Genomic DNA, 6,000 nt, shown 5'->3' on the forward strand with positions numbered 1-6,000 from the left:
GAGAGAATTTCAGTAAAAAGGACTTGTCATTCCTTCCCCCGCCCTCCCGCTTCGCTCGGAACTTTACAGCCTGGGAGTCCTTCGGTGGATCGGGATTGTTCCTGCAGCACCAAACAGGGAGATTCCCCAAGGACACGGAGAGAGAGAGAGAGAAAAAAAACCTTTGGGTATGTTCTGCATTAAAACTGCATCACAGGCACCAAGAAATGTAAACTGTAGGAAAGCAGGGTAACTCTCAGGTCCCAGAAATGGTGTTTAATAAGCAGGGAATGCTGATGGGTGCTGCCGGAGGTTTGCAGAGCTCTGGCCTACGACGTGCTGAGCTCTGCACTTGAGAGCAAAGAGCTTTTGTCCAAGCAAGGTACGTGCAGGAGAGATGTTGTTTAATGTGCAATAAATAACCAGGGGAGGTATTTAATCAAGTGTGCCGGGAAATACTGCTCATGTCCAGACACACACATTTCCAAAGGGGCAGCCTGGGAGCGAGGGCTCGAAGGGATGTAAGGGGCCGGCCAAGGAGTCCGCAGGGAGGCTGCAAAATTTCATCCCGCTACTCATAAGACACACGCAGAATTCCAGCCCCTGTGCTGCTTTTCCCCTAGCAGCCTGCATCTTATCTAAACTCTGTGTAATAATTTTCATATTTCACAAATCTGGCAGTTCTGCTGGGGCGTGCGCTGCCGAGGGTTTTAGCATTCCCTGCAACGCTCCCGCTGCAGCGCATTGACATTCTGAAGGCTGGGCATCGTAACCTCGCCATTAAATCTTTGACACAATGAAGTGTCTTCTAAATAAATTCAGTGGGATCGATCCAGTGAACTTCAGAGTGCACCTTTTCAATTATTTTTTAAAGATGGAAGTGTTTTGTGCATATTGAGCTCTGGATTTGTGGAGCCGGGAGCGGGCTCGAGCGTGGACCTGAGCTCTGCTCCAGCAGGAGCTTATGGAAACACTCGGAGGGGATCTGAGTCCTTCCTGTGCTTCCAGCATGGCTCTGGGCTTCTGGATCCAAGACTGTCTCCTGTTGTATGTAAAACATTAATTATTATTCCAAAATATTTGGGGTTTCTTGCGTTCCCATACCTCAACCTTCACAACTGTCCGCTTGAATCCGAGCAGAAGCACTTTGGTCAGAATTAAAGAAAAAGTGATAGCCCAGGCAGCAGGTTTTTAATTGAGGCCTGCCAAATACCAAAGGCAGATGCTTTTTCATTCTGTAGCTCCTGGATACGCCGTCTACTTTTCGGTTTCAAGGACAAAGGAAACACTTACCCAATTAGATGAGGCATGAGATTGTGACATACGGGCTCTTTCCTTAAATAAAAAAAAATGCTGGAAAAAGATTTTTGACCCTAAGTCAATGAGTGCTATTAAAATAATGAATACTCCATAAATCCAGCCATATTCAAGGTCCACACTGGGAGCTGTGTCGTTCCTGTCGCAGAGGAGGCCGCGGGATAAATCCCCACACGGCTCCCTTGGCCAGATCACATTTTGGAGGCCTTACTTTTAAACCAGGACAGACAGAGATGTGAGTCAGTGATTCAGGGACACAGGAGGTCTGTCACCTCCTCTGTCTGATGTCAAACATGATCTGGGTGTTGGAGCACCTGGATTTCCCCCGCACACTCAGCAGAGCCCAGGAGTTCTCCTGCTCCTCTCACGAGCCTCGTAGGAGCTGATATTTTAATGGGAACGTGGCTGGTCCATGGTAACGCAGTTTTTTCCCTGCTGAAGGTAGGAAATGGTTAACTTAATGCTTTCTACACCTCACACCTGAGCCTGAAGCGTGCTAGAAGCCACTTGAGCTGCTGCAGCAGGAGCATCACACGCTGCCGGTGGAAGCGGGGTACATCGGGCTCGTCCTCGTTTCTGTGCCTGGAGATGGAGGCAGCAGTTAAACTTTGAAATAATTACAGCTCTGCTGCCTCCCACCTCAGAGCTGGGATGTGTTTGCTTTAGCCTTTAGCAGACAGCTGGAAGTGTTGACTGATAATTGTGGTGAGTTTCTGATCCTCCAGGAGAGCGAGGAGCCTCCTCTGTCCTCCGCCTGTCGTTCCTACTGCTGGCCCTGCCGAAATGATTGAAATCAGTGTTCTCATCCCTGCACGCAGGACTGGAGTCTCAGGTGCTGGGAATTAACATTGCCTGGTTAATTACATCAGTGTGCAGTTGGAGCTGCTGTAGCTGTCCTTTCTCACAGAGAGGAATTGCAGCCTCACATCAAACTGGGTGGGGGACTGAGTGATACTGGAACAAATGGAAGTGACTGGAAAAATTGCTCTTGTCTTTCCAGCCAGGCCCAGCTGCCATTTTGATTTCTCTCCACCTTGGTGGCTGTCCCTGGACCTCTGCAGGGTTTGTCCTGCTGTAGCCTGCGCAGAGCCATTAATCATGTGTGACATCTAATGGGGCCCCAAATCACAGTGTTCACGATGACAGTTTGGGATGCCTGGACCCCTGGTGATTCTGGACTTTGAGTCCTTCCCAGCCTCAGCTGCAGAGCAGATCAGGCTGGAAGCTGCATCTGTGCCTGTTGGTGAGGCCCCAGCCAAGGGCAGACACAGCACTGCTGCACCCAGAGCACCAACGCCAATCCTCTCCAGTGGGAACCCCCAGAGACACAGGGAGCAGGGACAGCAGGGGGGAGCACTCGTGGATCTCCTGGAGACCACAACATCATAGAATCCTAGAATGATTTGGGTTGAAAGGGACCATAAAGTCCACCCAGTCCCACCCCTGCCATGGGCAGGGACACATTGCACTATCCCAGGAATATCCACTGTCCCTGTCCAATCTGGCCTTGGACACTCCCAGGGATCCAGGGGCAGCCACAGCTTCTCTGGGCAGCCCGTGCCAGGGCCTGCCCACCCTCCCAGGGAAGAATTCCTTTCCAATATCCAACCTAAATCCATTCTGTCCCAGCTGAAAGCTGCTGCTGCTGATGGAGAGATGGTGCCTCTCATCTCCTCTGCAGGAGCAGCAGCAGAGCCTGACAGGGGCCTGCCCATCCCAGTGTCCAAAGCAGCACACAGAGGAACAGCCTGTTCCTCCCCAGCCTGCAGAGCCCAAACCAATGCAGAGCCTCCCCGGACCCCTCTCCCCTGGACCAGGAGCTGAGACCAGTGACATGGCTTAACTTTAGGCTCTGCTGCCTTGGGCCAGCTCAGCACTGTCACCACGAAGCCAAAACCTCGTGTAATCACATTACTGTCACTGCCATTGCTTTCAAGAGAGCTTGTGCAGAACTCTTTTATTCCTGCAGTTTACACATCCATAAAAACCACACAGAGTACAGTGAGGTGAGGGAGAAACGCCATGAATTTTCATCATATTGATATTTCTGGCCCATTTTACATTGCCACTATGTCCTTGGTGATGGGGAGCAATAAATACCCTCTGCCAGGCTCACATTGCCGTGGATGGGAGAGGAAACAGCAACCCAAAGGGTGTCACATTCTAGAAACCTGACCTGGAAAGAAGGATCCACAATTAACTAGATGGGTAAGGGAGCCTTGATTATCATTAAAAAAGCCCATGTGGCAAACAGCTTTAAAACATCCCAGATATTATCGATGAATTTTCTGTGCATAGGGAGAATTCAAAGGGGTGCTATTAGCATTCTGGACAGAGAGGGAGCAGATCTATAGCACGGCTCTCAATAAATACATTGCTGCAGTAAACTTCTTTAGCACTTTGCAATTCACATCTGATCTCTGCTGACCTTCTTTTTTCTCCTAATTAAACCTTTAGCTTGCAAATGAGCCATTTCCTACATCAAACTGGTAGATGGTGCAGGAGGAAATTCTACCCGCGATTTATAGGAGCTGCTGGTGACCTAACTGTCTATCACAACCTGTTCTAATTGATCCCTCTTTGAATTAAATTTGACCAATTACTTTCTCCGAGGTGAACAAAGAGGAGACTCTCCTTAAAAGCTGCTGTGCCACAGCAGCCAGCAAAGCTGGGTGTGTGCAGTGGATGGGAGGCACCCATCATTTTGTGCACGTGAGAAGGTAAAGTCTGAGTGCCCCCAGCACCCAAAACCTCTGGTTTCCTGAACCAAGTGTTTTTAAGGTGTTTTTGAAGGAGGGAGCACGGGGGGTGACTTGGACTGCTGCTCCCACAAGCTCACATCCTCACCTGCTGTCGCTCCTGCCTTGGTTTTGGAGCTGGATGATCCTCCAGGCTGCTCGTGTCCCTCAGTCCTCTCCCAGTGCAGTGCTGTGGCTGCCTGTGAAGTCCTTTCTGACCCAAGGAGAGGTCCCCCAAATCAGTCAGTGCCTGGTCTGTCTCCTGATGAGGACTCAGGAAGGGAATGGGTGTCACAGCATGATGTTGAACTGCTGACCTCAGGAGTTCAGATGTATTCTTGGCTGAACTATGTAGGGTTTTGCCTGTCCAGATGAATCCTGTACCCTTCCCTGTGGCTGAAATGTGGGAGTCTGGCTGGGAAAGCACCCTGTGGCAGCAGGGAAGGATCCTTGGCTTGGCTGGACAGCAAGAAGCTGGATCTGCACGAGCCAGCAGTGACACAACGGGAGTGAACTCAGTCCAGTCCATTAAAAAGTCATGAGTCTCACCTCAAAACCCTGTACAGAAGTACATTTTATCTGATTTTCCTTGTCTCCTGGCTCCAGAGCGTGCATTTTCAAGCCTTGCTTCCACAGCTGAAATGATGAGAAATGTCCTTTCCCACAGGAACTCCTGGTTGCTGCAGCTTCCCAAATAGCATCAGGCTCCAGGATTTGGCACTCCTGTCATTCCTCTGCCTGCCCCATCCAAGCATTTCCAAAGGCACTGGGTGCAAATCCCCCTTCAGCCAGCAGCTCTTGCCCTGTGGAACAGGCTCTGCCACTGGAGCATCCCAGTGCTGCATCCTGGGATAATTTCAGCCTTTTCCTCTCCTCTCCAAACCACAGGGAATGGGAGACCTCGCCAGCATTCCTGCCCCACATCCAAAGCCTCCCTGGGAAAATGCTTGCCTCTCCAGGAAGATTTGACATCATGTTGGGAATTCTTACCCGGGAGGGTGGGCAGGCCCTGGCACAGGTGCCCAGTGAAGCTGTGGCTGCCCCTGGATCCCTGGGAGTGCCCAAGGCCAGGCTGGACAGGGCTTGGAGCAGCCTGGGATGGTGGGAGGTGTCCCTGCCCTGCAGGACATGAAAAAAGACAGGCTTTAAGGTTTCTTCCACCCAGAACCATTCAAGGATTTTATGAATTTCTGCATTGCTTGGAGCAGCTTGGCAGGGGTGGAACTGGATGAGCTTTAAGGTTCCTCCCAACCCAAACCATGGCTCCAAACCATCCCATGATTCCAGCTGTGCAAGTTCCCCTGGGCTGTGACTGTGACCCACACCTCTGCTTCTACAGCAAATCACAGAAAAAAGGTGATTTTTTTTTCACCCAGCTCATCCCTCATCCTGGGTGAAGCAGATCCCTTCCAATTCCTGTGCCAGAGGAACCATCCCAGTAACTCATCCTGCTGGTGCACGGGAGGATCCCAGGGCTCCCCAAGGCACGAAGGAGGGCTGCCAGACCCCCTGGAGCCCTTCGGGGTGGCATTAAAACGTGGCTGACATTTTCCACGCTCCCTCCTCAGTCCTCTGGCTGCGATATAAATTTTCTGGGAGTTCTGCTGTGCTATTTGCATGCATCCACAGCACTGTTTGTTTTCACACAGTGACCTACATAACTCATTTTAATACGTACCCAGGCAGCAGGGCTGGGCTGCAGGGGTGTCAGGGGGATGCACAGCTCAGCAGCAATGAATCCATCATCCCTGTATTTTGGGAGAGGACGGTGGGGGCAGTGGCATTCCTTCCTCTGGCTGTCCTGCTGGAGCCCTCTGTGCTGGTAGAGATGGTGTTGGGCCATTTCCACTGGTTGCCAAACGGATGAACTCTTCTTAGCTGTCAATTTTCATGAAATATTCATATTTTATTTAATTTCTCTCCTCTGTTCTCTTCCCTTTTTTTTTTTGTGAGATAATGACTCCTG

This window comes from Motacilla alba, chromosome 8 (genome assembly GCF_015832195.1).
Source record: "Motacilla alba alba isolate MOTALB_02 chromosome 8, Motacilla_alba_V1.0_pri, whole genome shotgun sequence".
In the NCBI taxonomy this organism is placed as follows: domain Eukaryota; kingdom Metazoa; phylum Chordata; class Aves; order Passeriformes; family Motacillidae; genus Motacilla; species Motacilla alba.